A 17,786-nucleotide genomic window follows, 5' to 3' on the forward strand; every position below is an offset into this window, starting at 1 on the left:
GTAGCAACATCATCCCAGCACAGTCCTGAAGAGAGAATCCTCAGGGCAGGTATCAGCAAGGTAATCCAGCCTGCCATTGGGCAAGACTAACGCACTACTCTCCTTAGGGCCACTGTAGGTGAAGAGGATAAAATCAGCTGCTTAATCTCAGCTCCCAGTCCTGAAGCACTCACAGCAGTCTCAACTTCCATAAATCCCACATACTGATCTATAAACTTTTCCTTGTTTTAAAAAGAAGCAGGAGGAGGAAAAGGAGGAGGAGAAGGAGGAGGAGGAGGAGGAGGAGGAGGAGGAGGAGGAGGAGGAGGAGGAAGAGGAAGAGGGAGAGGAGGAAGAAGAGGGAGAAGAGGGAGAAGAGGAAGAAACAGGAGTAATAATGGTGGGGGTGAGGGGGCTAGCTCATTCATGCCAACCTGAGAACCTGAGTTTGATCCCAAATGTTTTGTTTTAATGAGAGGAGGAAATTCACATCCCTGTAGCCCAAGTGTTATGAGGGAGGAATTAAACAGGGAAGGGCTCATTAGTCAGCTGGCCTACTGTAGTCAATGAGCCCCAGGCCAATGAGAGGCTCTGTCTGAAAAGCCAAGATAGATGGTGCCTGATGCCTGAAAAATGACATCAGGTTGACCTCTGACCTCCCACACGTACACTTAAACATGTAAACATGTGCACGTGCACACACACAAATTCTAAAGGAAATAAATATAAATTATAAAATAAAATATAAGACTAACTAAACTAAAACTACCTAAAACTACCTAAATTATAAAATAAAGTATAAAACTAACAAGAGCCTTTATTGGGAAACAGCTATTCTTAACTAAGTACCTATAAGATTCTCTGATATACTGTTCCTTTCCCTCAAGACCATGTCATAGCTACAAAGCAACCTTCTGATGATAATTTTTCTTTCCCTGCTAGAGAAAAAAAAGGGCTCCAAATAGCAGTAAGTATCAGCTACCAGCATTACATGTGTCTGATGACAGTTGTGTAAAATCTGGTATAATTATTACTCTGATGACTTTAATTGATTCTAATAAGGCACAAGTCAAGTCACCCTCCCATCTGGCTGAGGCCAGGTCTCTAGTGATTTCACCACACCCAAAGCTCTCTGGAACCCATCAGCTGGCCTTCCAGCTTCATGCGACAACATAAAAGTATGAAGTAAGTGTTTAACTTTTAGTCTATCAACCAAGGAAAACTCTTCTATCACCACAGTGAATGTACAAGTGGACATTACTTGTGGTAGTTGGGCATAAGCTCCTGTGACAGAGGAAGAAAAAAAATGCCTTGTAAGTAACGGGCAGGGTCTTTGATTGTTTCCCCAAACCAAAAGTTGTCATTCCCCCTTCTAAACCTATATTCAAGTCCATCCACATAGCACAGAAGTAGTCAGCTGCACACCCTTGCAAACAGATGACCAAAGTACTTGATGGTAGAAGGAAGTCACTGTAACAAAAGGAGTTGCTGCAACCCAAACCTTGAGCTGAAATACATCTTGGGTTCTCACTCCTATTAGAAATAATTGCATCTCCTTTAGTTGCTTCAAACACAAAAATTATTACCTCAGAGAACTAGATGTCAGAAGTCCAAAATCAGCTGCACCAGCCCAGAGCTTAGGCAGAGCCGATCCAGAGCTCAGATATAGGCAGAGTTGTTCCCATCGATGGCATCTGAGTGCATCTGCTGTCGCTTGGCCCTTTCTGCTTCTAGAAGATGCCAGAATCTGTGGCTGCTTGTGACTCTTCCTTGGAGCCTTCAACCTTGTTTCCATTCCTGTTTCCAATTCTTATCTAATCTACCTAGTTCCTACTTGCTTAAGAATCTTGGATTACAATGGATCTACCTGGATGGTCCAGGGTATCCCCTCTCTCACATTCTATTCACACCTACAGAACACATTCACCATCGAAGAGGACCCTGGAAAGTTCCAGAGACTCAGATGTGAACATCTCTGAGAGGCATTATTCTGCTTAGCACAAGTGTCAGAGTTGTGAGATAGAAACGAGAGTTTTATATCTTTTATCTTGTAATATATTGAGTGGGTAGGTGTTATAGTTTACTCTGTGTACTTAGTTACCTGTTTATGTTGTCTTTATAAAGCCTAGGGCAGATAATTACTTTAAATCTTATCAAGTAAGTAACCTGAGCAGAGATCCTAAGGTGGTCACTATGCCAAGGTCTGAAGTGGAGATTTCAGAATGAGCATCAAGTGTAATAGCTCTTCTCTGGACGCTCCCTCTCTCACGCCAGGCCTGCAGTCGCAGGCCTCCAGTAGTCCAGTTATTTCTCTCAGCCCCTGTAAAAAGCCTAGAAATCAGGATCTGCATAATGTCAAGCTTGACTTCCAACCGAGGTCTATCTATGTCTCCCTGAATACCTGGCAATATAAATGTTAGCCGCCAGTGTTAAATGTCGAGTTACAAATATGTAAAATGCAGTATAATCGAGAAACTCTTCAGAGCTTAAGTGATCATAATGCCTACGCTGTATTCCAGCAAGTCACTCTCTGGATGGCTGAGGCCCACTCTGGTGAAGTCACGATCCCTTCAGTCATTTATCTGTGTGGTCATGATAAATTTATACAACTTTTCTGAACCTTGATTTCATTATCTATAAAATATTGATTATGATCTACTTACAAGTTATGGGCATAATGGCTAAAATGGAATTACAGAAGTGTTGGAGCACAGTATTTGATAGATAGCTACTGATATGGTTTTCTGGCCTACAAGACATGTATAATAATATAGTAAAGGTTTTTGTAAGGCTGGAGGCAGGTAGCACATCTTGAGCTTATGACACAATACCAAGCGAATAGAAGATACTCATTCCCGATCACCTTCTTCACCTAACCCCCCCAAATCACTCTGGAGAGTTATCTATAAGATGGAAACTATTGTCTCTAGAAAACTACTGTTCAAAAATGAGCCTTAGCCCCCACCCTTCCTGTCCTTTACCCATCAGCTTCTTGGCACAAAATCATTCCTCATATGGACTTGCTACACACTATTGCCAAAGACCCTATCCCTAAGAAGATGGAACAACTTGTCTGCAATGGATTGGCATACTGCAGTATGCAGGAAAGCACCTACTAGGGACCTTTCAGGAGAAGATATTAGTGCCAGAGATACAGCTTTTCCCAGCCTAAGGGGGAAGCAGAATATAGGCATGTTGGCTGGCATCACACAAAAGTCCATAGATAGATAGATAGATAGATAGATAGATAGATAGATAGATAGATAGATGGATGGATGGATGGATGGATGGATGGATAGATAGATAGATAGATAGATAGATAGATAGATAGATAGATAGATAGAAAGAATAGATACAGCTCTTTGCTTTGCTTTCTTCCATTCTCTTTCCTTTTCTCAAGAATTGATACCTTGAAGGCAGCTTCCAGTCACCGTCTTAGCAAACTCAACAGTAGAGAGCTGCTTTCTCTATAGTTTCAACAAAACCCCTGTGCTAGATTCCACAGTACTATACTGGTCCCAGTGACCATCTCTGTACAAGTCAGTGAGCCAAAGGGATATATGAAATATACTATAATCACATGCTATGCTACACTATGCTATGCCAATTGGCCAGGCCCAGGGAAGCATGCCTAACTCTTGGTGCTAAAATGTACATATAGCATTGGGAGGCCAGTGAGTGGCAGCTTCCACCTGAATCCAGGTACTGGAAGCTGGTGGCAGGTAGTTTTCCAAAAGGAAATCACATTACTCATATTAGAACAAAGTGAAGAAGAAATCCCAGTAGGTCCCGCAAGCCAAGCTAGCAATCCCTGGTAGTATGGGAGGAGCCATAGAAGGTCTAGGTAGCAATGAAGGTTGCAGTCGTTGTGTGGTCTGCTTATCTTTAAGTAGAGGACCACATCTCACCTGCCTGCAGAACAGTCCCTAGTGTGTCCGTGGTTCAGTTTTCTTAATGACTCTGCACAGACATTATATTATCTCAAGTAGATTATCTGAGGTTACAGCCACTTGACCTCGATGCCTGACAAGTGAGGTGAAGAGACAGATAGAAGCTGAGACAGAAGGGTAGGAGGAAGTTGGGACAGGAGGAGGGGCTGACAACCCTTTCACTTGAGACACTTCTTTCTCAGTGTTCTGCAATTGGATAAAAATAACAGAAAGAAATTTCAACTCCAAAGTCCATTACCAGGTCATTGTGTGGGGCTCTGACCAAAGACTGCCAAAGTAAAAATGACTTGTAGTAGTTCCTGGTGCAAGATGCCACTCCTCCTCATAAGTTCATGGCCCCTAGTGTCCTGTCAACCCAAGAAGATAACTGAGCTCCTTTACTATGAGCTAACTTTATCAAAGGCTTCTGGAGAAACTATGCAAATACAACCACTACTTCCTTGTATCGGATACTTCATTTTAAGGACTTCTTTGGGTTCAAGAGGCTTAATCTCCCCCATGTCAGAGGCTTGTTCCCCTCAGATTCTACCCACCCCACTGCTTCCATTCAATGCCTACATGATTCCTTTCACTTCTTGCAATTCCTTTTGCCATGTGCATCTCAACCCCTACACTGACGAGTCTTATCTTCTGTCTCCAATTCCCAAGGCTAAGCCATCTTTTCTTCAGCATCTGGAGAGTATAATAAATGCAGCTTACATGACAAGACAGTTCTGACAGGTTTGGCCATGTCTGCAAAACCAGCTTTTCAGGGTCAAGTGGTTTTGTACCAAACTGACAAAAAAAAAAAAAAAGGCAGGAAAATCAGTTCTTTATTCTAATCATCCATTTAAGTCATTCAAGGAGATTTTTAGAACAACTGTGCCTCAGCCTTACCCTCAACTAATTAAACACAAGCCTCCAGGGTTGGGGCCTAAGTCCAAGAATTTTCTTTTGTGCATGCAGCCAAGATATGAACAGCTACACAGAAGATGCTGGGACTCTCAGAGCATTGGATTGGATTTATAATTTGTCTTCCAGCTGCTGATACCTGGAGAAGATGCCTGCAAAGGTCTGAGGGAGTGGATATCCCACTCACTGTGTCTTTTTTACCTGAGGGTGGTGAGCCTGTGAATGAAAGGCTACTAAGGCTGGCTTCAAAAGTGGCTGAGTCTTCGGGTGTTTGTGAGGATAAAAAAAGGAATCCCAAAGGAGGACATTGATGACAAAGTGTGAAGGAAACAAAGAAGAGAATCAGATCATGCTAAGTAGCCACACCTTGAAGTGACACGTGAGAGGGTATTTGCTGGCCAAACTTCTGCTCCTTACCTGCATGCCCTTGGGCAAACATAGTACCTTCCCTTGCCAATGCACCTGATTAAAGAGTGACACATGCTTCTTGTCACTAAAGAGATCTTTTACAGAAACAATGGACACAGGGAGGCTCATAGAGCTAATTGTTGATCTATAATAGCCAAATGTCAAGGCAGCCAGCAGAGAAGGCACATCCTCTGAAGCAGGCTGCCTTTACTCTGCTGGCCGTCATCTTAATTCTGTCATTTAAGGAAACAAAAGACAAAATCCTGAAAATGTACCCCTGCTGGATAAAGGATATGTTACAACTCCCTTTGTGTGCTGAAGATAAATGCTCAGGAAAGTAAGTCGATCAGAGCTGTTCGGAACTGAAATGCGTTCAGAATAAATTAGAGACCCAGGAGTCTTCACAGTGTGTTAAAAAAAAAAAAAAAAAAGAGGGGAGGAGGGGGTAAAAGCCCACACGCTTTCAAAAATCACTCTAGATCTACAAATATACTCCTGGGGTTGTTTGTTTGTTTTGTTGTCAAAGTTTTTCTTTTGGTATACAGTGCAAGAAGCCAGCAAGAGACAGTGGGGTACAAGGGGAGGTATTAAGCACTGCAAAGGCCTTGGCCCTACAAACTGGCCCATAACAACTGAAGAGTTTCCACGAAGGGGACAGGTCAGAGCTAGCACTCAGTGCAGCTTGACTGTTATTCTCCGACATTCCTGGTTAGTCCTAGAAAGAGGTGACTTAAGCCTCTAGGTGACTTCCCCTTTCAGAAAGGCAGAACCTAGGAGGCAGGCAACTCAGCTGCTCTGAGCCTGGGGAGCTGGTCAGAGAGGGCAATGGTATTTTGATTCTAGAAGGCACAGTGAGCCACAGCCTGCTCCATCGATGGATAGCAAAGATGGAGGCCAGGCAGTTTATGGAATATAGATGACAATGTATAGCTGTTTTACATGAAAACCTCCCTTCTAGATTTATTCCCATAGAGATGGTGGTTATCACCATCTTTTCTCCATTCTTTCCTTCCCCCATTTAGCATTTCAGGAAATACACTCCATCTCTGTTACATGCCAATCTTGCTGCTAAGTGTGATATAGCATCCACGCAACAAACAGTGAATCCCTTTTACCCATGACATATGACTAGAGCTTGGATTAAGACCTGAAATGCAAAGGGAGAGAGGTTTGGCCCATACCTAAAGGTGAAGCGGGAAGGCTTTCTTAAAGTATCAACCGAGCTGAATATTGAAGAAATGAGTAAGTGGGGGACAGGAATAGAGCAAGTGCTTTCCAGAGGGAAGAGTGGACAAACTAGATCTAACCAGAAAGATCATTCTACTGTGGATGGGGTGTGAGCTCAGACAGAGAAACCAGGACGGAGGGAGAGAGCATGCTGGGCAAATCAGAAAGGATGCTGGGCAAATCAGAAAGGATGCTATAGCCTGTTACAGAGCCCAGATTTTATGCAAGGATAACAGGGCACCATTGGAAGCCATCTTTGTTACTTTTCTATTGCCATGATAAAACATCATGACCAAGTCAACTTACAGAAGAAAGGATTGATTTGGGGTCTCACAGTTTCTGAGGGTGAGTCATGACCCTCATGGTGGGGAGCAGGGCAGGAGGCAGGCAGGCAAGAAGCTGGAGCAGCAGACAGGCATGGAAATGGAGAGGTAACTGAGAGTTTACATCTGATCCTCAGGCAGAGAAAGAACACCGGAAATCCCAGTGACAATCCTTCTCCGACAAAACAAAACCTAATCCTTCCCAAACAGCTCCACCAACTTGGGACCAAGCTGTTCCCATTCAAACCACCACAGCAGCTTTAAGCAAGATGAATATCTAAGATCAGCTGAGTAAAAAAGATGGAGTGAAAAAACAGAGAATGGAAACAAGGGAGCTAATTAGGAATAGCATGTAGAAAGCATAGGACCTTAAGACAAGATAAGAAAGCAGAGTAGAGGGGCCAGGGGACGCTTGGTGAATCATTGAATATAAGAGAGTCAGAGTAAAGGGGCCTGAGCTGAGTCTTTTCCCTACTGAAAGACTGGCAGATGGTGCCGAGAGAGAGAGAGAAAGAGAGAGAGAGAGAGAGAGAGAGAGAGAGAGAGAGAGAGAGAGAGAGAGGTGTTCTGGAGGAAAAGTGTGACTTGGCAGACAACAGCGACTTCAGGTTTTGTATTAGGCACAGGCTGGCTTCCATTGACAGGTGAATTTGAAGACCTTGATGGGGAAGAGAGGCTTAAGAAAGGCAAGCAGAAGCCCAAAAAGCCAGACAGAGGCAGGAACATTTGTGAGATAAAACCCTGGCCAAGACCAGAAATCTGGCTGTAGGATGAGAGGGCTTCCGGAGATAGAAGCTGAAAGCTGGATATGAATGTGAAAGAAACCCTGTCAGACATGCGGACATGCCGCTGTGGTTACCACTCACTTGACACACAGCAGGTGACGCGCAGGCTAGGCTCTGAGTGAGTGATCTCCCACGACTGTCCTCATTTCTCAAATAAGCAGATTCATAGGACTTGAAGATCTGGCCCAAGGCAAAGCTTTGACAGGAAAGGAGCCAAGTTTTATCATCCTTTTATCTGACTACAGAGCACACACCCTTAACTCATGGACTCTAATACCAAGTACTGTTTTCCAAAAAGGAAGACCCTTTCTTGTTTTCTTTTCTGTGCCCAGAAAGGAAGCTAGTTTTTAAACACGAACAATAAAAGAAGAAACATAATGATTTGTGAGCTTAGAAGCAAAGATCATTAAAATCATTCCAGAGAAGACATCATCCACAGCCTGCCTGTGCTGGGGGCAGCGAGGACATCATGGAGACCTGATGTCAGCCAGTCTAATCTTTCCTTCAAGATCTGACAAGTTCATCCCACACGAAAAAGAATTGAGCTGGAGGGATGGTCCAGGGACTGGGGAGCCTCAACTTGAAGGTAAGACGGAACATTACCAAACCAGCTTGTTTTCTTCAGTGACTCATTAAAAACATCAAAAATCACATTTAAAAAAAAAAAGTATGCTTTCAATTGTTTGACATAAGACACAAAGGATTTCAGATCCTCGGGTAACCAATGGAAATCTGTGGAGATGTGGCTTTGTTTCCCACAGCTTTCAATGTTTAGACAAAGGCTTGGTGGGAAGGGTCGTGCTGAGGAGACCGTGCCAGTGCACTCTTAGGCAGCACACAGGAAGAGCTGTGTTTTCCACTTAGATTCCACCCAGCTCACTGGATCTTGTCAACTCTGGAATGGATGTATCTACCCCATTCCATTCCTCCCTCCCACTCACTATCCTTCCCCATCCCCCCCTCTCTTTCTCTCTCCCTCACATACACACATGAAACTTTCTAGCAGAACCTTATTGCCTTATTGAAGAGTGCAGCGAAGCATAAAACAAATGCAGAAAGCGACAGACAGCACATGCGTTTGTCCAATTAGCAATAAGAAAATTACAAGCACCGGTGGTGACCACTCATGTTGAACAACCTGCTCAGCCAGGAGCATGCCTCTCTGATCTGGGACTTGTTCAGGCCATCACTGACCAACCTGCCCTCCCCAGCATTTTAACACCATAGCCCTGCTCTCATGGTGTTAATTCAGGGCATGGAGCACTGGTGGCTTTGATCCAGACACAAGCTACTGACCTTTTCAGATGTAGCTCCTGCTCCATTTTAATAGTTTTAAAATCCAGATATGCCTTAGGATCAAGGCAACAGTGGTAGCACTCCCATGGCCTCTGAATGGCAAACTTGCTCGTGGCTGTTCCAACTGTCATCATTTCAGCACAATTAAATAGATGTTTTTAAGACCGGTGTTGAGGTTCAATGACATCAAAACGTTCTCCTGCATATTGGCATTCAATGAGCTATTTTGTCTGCAAAAAAACAACAACAACCAAAATAGAACTAGAGGACTAGGTATAAATCTGAGAGCTGCAGCCCACTAAGGCAGCCATTATCTCCAGGGTAAGTAAGAGGCTAGGAAGAAAGGAAAGACCAGGAACATAGTGAAAGGGTCCCACCCAGAGCACATTGGGACCCTTAAATTTTGAATTTTACAAATATTCAATCCAGTAAAGCACAATGGAAAGATATGCTGTTAAAAGTCTTTAAGAAGTAGAGTCACAAAACATCGAATTAAAAAAATATTTAAATGACTACCTTGTGGCCTGAAGAACTGTGTACTAAGAGAATGTTGTCATAACTCAATGGCTATTCAAGAAAGATTGGGCTAGAACAGTGCAAATAGAGGTGGAGACAAGTACCCACATCAGAGACACATTTTATTAAACTAGAATGCATAGGATTTATGGGCAGAGGTGTGAAGAATGTGTGAAATGAGAAAGGAGATGTGACTCCCTAAGTTTGGGTAGAAACAAAGGACTCAAAAGAACATCTGGACGATGAGTCTGGAGTTCAGAGGAATGAACTGGGAAGGACCTATGGATTTTGGAAGCTGTACCTTATATGAGTATTATTTAACAGCAATTGATTTTAAAATCAGAGGATTTCATGTAACATGATATTGTGTATAGCTCTGAGTGTGGTGCTTCACACCTGTTATCCCAGCACTCAGGGGCCTGAGACAGGAAGACCATGAGTTCCTGGCCAGTCTATACAAATGAGATCATAAAATGATATAATACCAGTTCCATGGAACTGGGAGATTCTGTAGGAGTCTCAGACAAAAGATGTCAACCAAAGACAGTAACAAACAAACAAACAAAAGCAGTGAAGAGAAGTGGTGTTGCAAAGCATGAGCCATCAATGATAGCAAAAATCATCTAAAACTTCAAGACATTGCTAACAAGATGAAACTCGCTTTGTCATTCGTCACCATGACAAGAGCCTCTTCAGTAACCTGGTACAGAGAGGGATTAGATGGAGGAGGCCGACTGACCAGGGACTAAGTCACAAAGAAATGAAGACAGAATGTGGAGACAACATTTGCATGTCATTGGCTAGGAAGACACTCAGAAAATGCAAAAGAGAAGAACAGCAACATCCAAAATAAATAACCAACTTATCTGAGCATCTACTAGGAACCGTCAATAACCTCTAATCTCTGTAAGAGCCTCACACAGAGGATATTATTTACTATATCACTAAATTGACCGAAATTCAGTGAAGATTATATAGTGTATAAATTTCATATATTAAGCTGTCTATGCTGTACAACAGAATTTTCAGCTTAAAAAATATACATTTATTCTAGCAGATTCTGTGGGTCAAGAAGCCAGGAATGGCTGAGCAGGATCCTCAGAAAAGCTATAATCACAGTGTCAGAGATGGGTTCTTGTCTGGAAACTCGATTGTGAGATTGTAACTTCTAAACTTCTTCAGACTGGCGGTAAACTCTATCCCTTGTGGCTATGAAATCAGCAGAGCTAGCAAGACAGCTAAGGACAGGGAGTCCTGTATACTGTAACTAATGGACTGCAGAAGCGACCTCACTGTTAACACATAATGTATGGACTGCAGAAGCGACCTCACTGTTAACACATAATGTAATGTAAACCACAAGAGTGACGTACTCTGTGGCTTAGAAGTTAGACACAGGACTCAACTGCTCTCAAGGGAAGAAGGCTGTACAGCTACATGTACACCAAGAGGCAAGGACTCTGATACATTAGTGTACTGAGAGAAGAGTTCTTTCTTAATTCCAATACCAATTCTTTATTCAGTTTGACCATATAGATTCCGAAATCTCAACAAATTTCTACAAATGTAGGCGCCTTCTAAAAAATGTAACCACTGGCTATGTAGTTACTAAGTATTCTGTCACTCAAGATGCCCACGGTTAAGTCAGACCACCATCTGAAGACACACCAGATAGAGAGATAGATGATAGATAGATAGATAGATAGATAGATGATAGATAGATAGATAGATAGATAGATAGATAGATAGATAGATAGATAGATAGATGGTTAAAAGGTTGGACCAGGCAACTAAATGAGGAGGAAGAAGTTACTTGGTTTGGTGACATTCAAGGTGTTCCTCAACCTTACAGTTCTGATTTTCAAAGGCATCTCACAGGATCAAAGAATTTTACAATCAAGAGGAATCTCCAAGATGAAGCTCAGTCCCTACACTTGGATAAGGAGGTCAGGTTGTTTCCTACCCAATACAAGTGGGGGGAGGAGGAGTAACAAACTATACAATAAGCACATCCTGTTTTAATTATTTGTCACTTTACTATGGCAAAATACCTAATAGAAGCAATCTGAAGAAGCAGAGGCTTATTTTGGCTCACAGTTGAAGGGGGCTACGGCACATGGCAGAGAAGCCACGTGTCAGGAGCCTGACACAGAGGCTCACTCTGCATTCACTACAGAGAGCCACAAGTACTAGTGTTCAGCTCCTTTTCTCCTTTTATATTCAGTCCAGGACCCAGGCTCATGGAATGGAGCCACCCACAGCTAAAGTGGATCTTCTCACCTCAGTAAGCCCTAAATAATCTCCCATAGGCAAACCCAGAAGCTAACCTAAGCTAGAACAATCCCTCCCAGACATGCCAAGAGGTTAACCTAATCTAGATAATCCCTCACAGCCATGCCCAAAGGCTTATCCCCTAAGTGATTCTAGACACTGTCATGTTGCCAGTCAGTATTAACCATTGTGTGTCCTGTAATGAAATTCTGTTTAAAACACCCCACCTATGTAGCAGCTCCAGGAAGGAGTGCCTGTTTTGAGAGTAGATGAAAAGCTCCTAACTGGAACAGTGGACATCCTGGGCATTGATGCTCAGCCCAGGGCTCCTTTATCCTTTACCTCCCAACATGGTCAGCCAGGAGCTATTAAAGTGAAGCTGCTCCTTGGGCTTGGGCAGGTCTAGGTGGAGCCTGAATCTCTGAACCTCTGACAAGCTGCAGGTTGTATACAACCCTCATTCTCAGCCCTCATCTGATATCAAGAATCTAACGGTGCAGTTAGGAAAATGTGTCTTCAAATGGCAGCCCTCTCTTCTTTCTCCACTTTATTCTGCCATGTGTTCTCTGAACTAGAGAAGCAGGAGGCCAGTGCCAGTTTGAGAGAGCCTGTGACTTCTGGATTCTGACCCTCTCCTATCACAAGCACAGCCCATTATCTGAGAAGGGAAGATGCCTTGGAGTTGACCTAAAGAGTTGATCTGCTGTTTATTACCTTCAACTCACATTCGCTGACCTCCTTTTGCAGGGAATACAAAATGATTTCACATAGCCCCGCAAGACTTGAATAATAGAGATCAGTGCGTTATTAACCAGGGACTCAGCCTTGATTTACATAATATAATAGGACAGGTTTTAATGCTGAGTATGAAAATCAAGTAGACACAGGCAGGGAAGAAGCTACCAGAAGGAGAAAAAGGGAAGAAGAGAGTAGAGGCAAGAATTAGGAAAGTGTCCTAAGATGTCCTTGCTCCTTCAAGATGGCAATCAGACCCACTCTGGGTAAGAGTTAAGTCATGGGCATGCTAAATCCATACTCCTTCAAAGGCATTTTATCCATAAAACTGTTCATCCTTGGTATCCATGTATATGAGTCCTTCAGTGACTTCAAAAATGTCAGAAGGCAAGATATAAAACCACCAATTTCCAAATTTTATATATATACTGGAAAAATACAAATTAATAGATATTTATTGAGAAAACATAACAGCATTTTAACCTTGCTAACTGTTCAGCCTCGTTTTCCTAAGGATTTTATTACATCTGAACTCTATTTGTGGCTTCTGCTCACCTTGCAAAATCTTCTGAGCAAACAGGATGATTGCCAAGAAATCACAGCAAATTGCCAATTAAGTAAGTTTCCAGTGGCCAGTTATTTTGAACTGATCCAACAAAACTCTGTTTCCTACTTTACAGGAAAACATGGTTTTTAATTCAGGCTTTGTGTGCATATTAACACAAATAGCGTGAAGTGAGATCTGAGAGCCGGTAGTGAACTCTCGAGGTGGCAGGCCTTCGTGGAAAACTGTCACCTGAAAAGAGGAGATGACTCAAATGACAGTAACCCTCAGGTGCCAACATCGCAATCCCATGGTTTACTCAAAGCAGCCTGCTGATAACGAGTAAGTGACCGATTCATTCTCCAGCAGTGAGAGGTAGGGTGTGCCGGTGCCTCTCGGCAAAGCAGCAGAGAGCAAGATCATAACCATACCTTGAATTACAGCTTGCTAAGCTCCTCATACCCTCCCCTAATGGGAAAGGACCAGATAAACCTGACTAAAAAGGAATGGGACCTCAAAGGCTTGGAGAAAGCGTCCTCACTACCTCTCACAGGATGAGAAGAATCTCACTTCGGCTAAGTGCCTGCCCTGCTCATGATCTTATGCAAGCAGCTCTACTAGGTCTTGTCGCTTTCATATTAACCATAACATAACTCTCAGGGGGCTTGTCAGGTCCCCAAGGTCATCCAGATGGCCACCCAATGGCCAGTCAGGATCCAAACCCTAGCCTGAATAACCACACACGGCAGCCCTTCTGTGCAAGACTCCAGTGTCTTGGTTACATTACTTTGTTTTAACTAATGTTTAGAGACACCATGTCAAAGACAACTTATTCAAAAAAGCATTTCATTTGAGGGGGTCACAGTTCCACAAGTCCATGGCCATCATGGCAGGGAGCATAGCCAGTAGGCCAGCATGGTGCTGGAGCAGCATCTGTAGCCTACATTTTATCCACAAGTTGGAGGCACAGAGAAAGTCTGAGCTTGATGTGTGCTTTTGAAATCTCAAAGCACATCCTCTGTGGCACACCTCCTCCAACAAGGCCACACCTCCTAATCTTTCCCCAAACAGCTCCACCAGGCATTCAAATATATGAGCCTGTGGACCATTCTCAGTCAAATCGCCAAATTCTAACACCCTTTCGGAGGGCAGCCTGTTACCTTCATAGGATGCCTGGGAAGTTCTGTGAACTGACATGGTTGGTGACTGTGCTGGACCTCGTTGTCACCACCCAGGGTGGTAGTTCTCTGACTCCATGACAGAAACCAGATTGTGGTCTTGAAAGTTCTAGATGCACTCTGTCCCTGTCCGTACTTACAACTTCCTTAAATATCTCTCTGTCTGTGTCATCTGGTGTCTTGAAAGCCACCACTGCCCTTTCTAGCACCCACTAATCCTTCTGATGGTCAACTTCACTATTGCAGCAAGGCATTGCCTTTGACTCCAAGCTCAGATACCCCCAACCCTGGCAGGCTGCCTTTCTATCCCAGGACCTCTGTTCAGAGCTGTTGCTCCTCCAGTACACAAGCCAGGCTCTGGCCTGAGGGTCAGTAGACTGGCTTCTCCCAACCAGGCTGCTCAGCCAGTATCTACTCTTATCTCCTCCCTACACTTACCATTTCCCTCAGCCAATCTCTAGGGACTCAAAGGCAACTACTCACCACCAAGTGGTCTTTGAAGACTCTTCAGGCCATAACGGAATGGCGTCCAATCCCCATACTTATCTCTAGTGACCAGGCTTGGGGGTGGTCTTTACAAATGAGAAAAGAACACAGCATTTTTGCTTAGTTTTCGAACACAATAATTGACATTTTCCTCCTTGCTACCTAAGATGAAATCAGTCTTCCTGTCCTCAAAGAAACAGCTGCAGGGACAGGAAATGGCTGGCCAGAAGCCAAAGCAAATGAAAGCAAAAAGAAAAGCCATCCTAACTCAGAATAACAACAAATGATCCCAGATGATGACAAACACACAATCATGTGTCACTTAACAGGGTGACATTCCAAGAAACATGTCTGTAGTTACTTCCACTTGCACAAACATCATTGCTTAGCCAAGTGCTCAGGGTGGGTACCATCAGGAATAGAATAACATGAGATGTGAATGCTGGTTACCAACATGACACCAGGCTCTGCTTCTCAGTGAAAGGAGTACACTCCAAAATAACTGTTGAAGTATAGATGGTAGCTGTACAAAACAGCAAGAGGTTTTTGTGTGTATTAGTGTTTTGACTGTGTGTGTGTGTGTGTTTACCATGTGTGTGCAGTTCTAAGAGTAGCCAGGAGAGGGCATCAGAGCCTTTGGGACTGGAGTTAAAGAAGGTTATGAGCCACCCTGTGGGTGCTGAAAATCAAACCTAGGTCCTCTGGAAGAGCAGCAAGTGCTACTTACAGCTGAACTATTTCTCCACTCTGTAGTAACAGAATTTTCTTAGTATTGTCTTGTGTTGGGACTATATGTAATTGCATTGCTATCCTTTTATATAGTTAGTGAGTAGATTTTTCTGTCAGCATGTCCCTCCAAACACTAGAGAGATGCCTCCTATGGAAATGCCACTAGATGATGTGACCATTTTGGCTCCATTGTGATCCTTTTTTTTTTTTTTGCATTAATTTGATTATTTATTCAGTGCATGTGTGGGGGGTGTATTTGTGGGTGTACATGGGTACATGCATGCACATGCACATGCCACCATGCATGTGTGGAGGTCAGAGGACAACTATAAGATGGAGAACAGCTTCTCTCCTTCGGTCATGTGGGATCAAGCACCTTCAACAACTAAGCCATCTCATGGTCTTTCTTCATAATCTTATTGGACTATGTTGTATATATTGACTGTTGTTGATGAGTTATCACACCAGTGTGTATCTCTGTATCTCTCTCTGTACCTCTCTGTCTCCCTGTGTATCTCTGTGTCTCTCCCTGTGTACCCCTCTCACTCTCTTTCTATGATTTTCTCTCTGTCTGTGTCTTTCTATCTCTCTGGTCTCTATATACTTCTCTCTGTCTCTTTGAGTATTTCTGTATGTCTCTTTATATCCCTCTCCATCTCTACTTCTCTCTTTGCACTTCTGTGTTTCTGTCTTCCTCTCTCCTTCCCTCCTCCCCATTTCTGCTTTTTCTATGCCTACCCTCCCCTGATTGTCACTAGCTTTCTATCATAGGCACTACCATTTGTCCACTTCGTTTGTCTTCAGTGGGTTTAAAACCTTCACTTGCAAGTTTCCTTTCTTCTGGGCAAATCTGACTGGCCTCATCCCTGGTCCTTCAGCTTCCCCTTCATCATCCTGGGAAGAGTTAGGCCAGTGGGATGGAGTTGGAAGGACTTGAGTAGCAGAGTCGACCTTCAAAACACAAGGTCTCCACAAGACTCATCGTTGTAATTCCATGGGGTTTATTCTTGTAAGCGATCCTAGATATGAGAAAACTAATTTTCTTCCAGATAGAGAGCTTGTTGTACTCACAACATGGTTTATTATTAAATAAACCATTCTTCTGCTACTGAAAAAAAAACACATACCACATTTTCATATTCAAAATCTCATATAGAATGGGATCTATTTGTGAATTGTCCATCTGTGCGCTGATCTATACAGTGCCCTCTGTCTCTACACATAGATTTATGATGATGCTTTTAGAGTCTTAGTACTCAGCCAAGCAGCTGCCTCTTCACTGTGTGGTGTGGCTTCTTGCATATTTACTGGCTACTCGTGGGCTCTGTTTCTTCACATGAAATGTAAGATTATCTTGTTAGTTACTGCATCAAAAAATGTCTGCATTAGAAGTCTGGATATTTCATTAACATTCTTAGGGAGAGAGAGAGAGAAGGAAGGAGGGAGGGAGGGAGGGAGGGAGGGAGGGAGGGAGGGAGGGAGGGAGGGACAGAGACAGAGAGAGACAGAGAGAGACAGAGAGAGACAGAGAGAGAGAACCTTAGAGGCTGTCCTGGAATATGGTTGGTATACCTAGTGTCACTTCATTGAAGAAAACTAATTTTTCTCTCTTATATGCTATTAACTGCCAGTACCTTCTCATCTAGTGAGACTTTGTATCCACTTTCCCTCCCACATGCTAGTACTTTGTCTGAGTTGAGTTTGTGCATGCTTTCACAGGCTCTAAGTTCATATGTGCAGCTGCCCTGTTTTAGCTGGAAAATGCTATTTCCTTAGAAATAGTAGTGTTTAGTACCACTATTATACCAATGGGCTTATCTTGCACCAATGGGCAGGTTGTTATCACAGCTCAAAGAGTTCACTATTGGGCAAACCTGATGACTACTTTGCTTCTCTGGTAGCATGGATAGCACCTTCCAGTACTATGAACTACCCAGTAAGGGTGAAACTTTCAGTTGAATGTCAGCCAGATTTGTTCTATGACATGAATTTGTGGTATCTTCTGCAACATGGTCTTGCTGTCAAATTGTGGAGGGTAGCCAATAGCATTGACAGTCACACCCTGTAATGTTTGGAGTGATCTATGGAAACCCTATGGCCAATGACTCAAAACTACATACTCCATTACTAGTATACTAGCACTTGGCATCTTATTTGGTAGCATATAGTGTCTAATTGGGCATTGTCTCTCTACATCCCATAACTCTGTTTAAATTTCTACAGTAGTAGGTTTCCATATAACTTTTCAAAAGGCCTTTACCTATCCCCATATTCCCTCCTCTACCCCTCCTCTCGATCCCACCCCTCCTCTATTCCTCCTCCCAACCCCACCCCATCCCATCCCCCTGTTCTAATTTCCCCCTTTATCCCTTTCTAACACTGTATTCTACCCACTTCCTTAGATTATCTTCTCCCACCTAACCTGTCCCTCAGCAGCTTCCTAACCTCTGTGGCTATTCTAAGTGAGA

This window comes from Grammomys surdaster, unplaced genomic scaffold (genome assembly GCF_004785775.1).
Source record: "Grammomys surdaster isolate TR1022 unplaced genomic scaffold, NIH_TR_1.0 126248, whole genome shotgun sequence".
Taxonomy (NCBI): Eukaryota; Metazoa; Chordata; class Mammalia; order Rodentia; family Muridae; genus Grammomys; species Grammomys surdaster.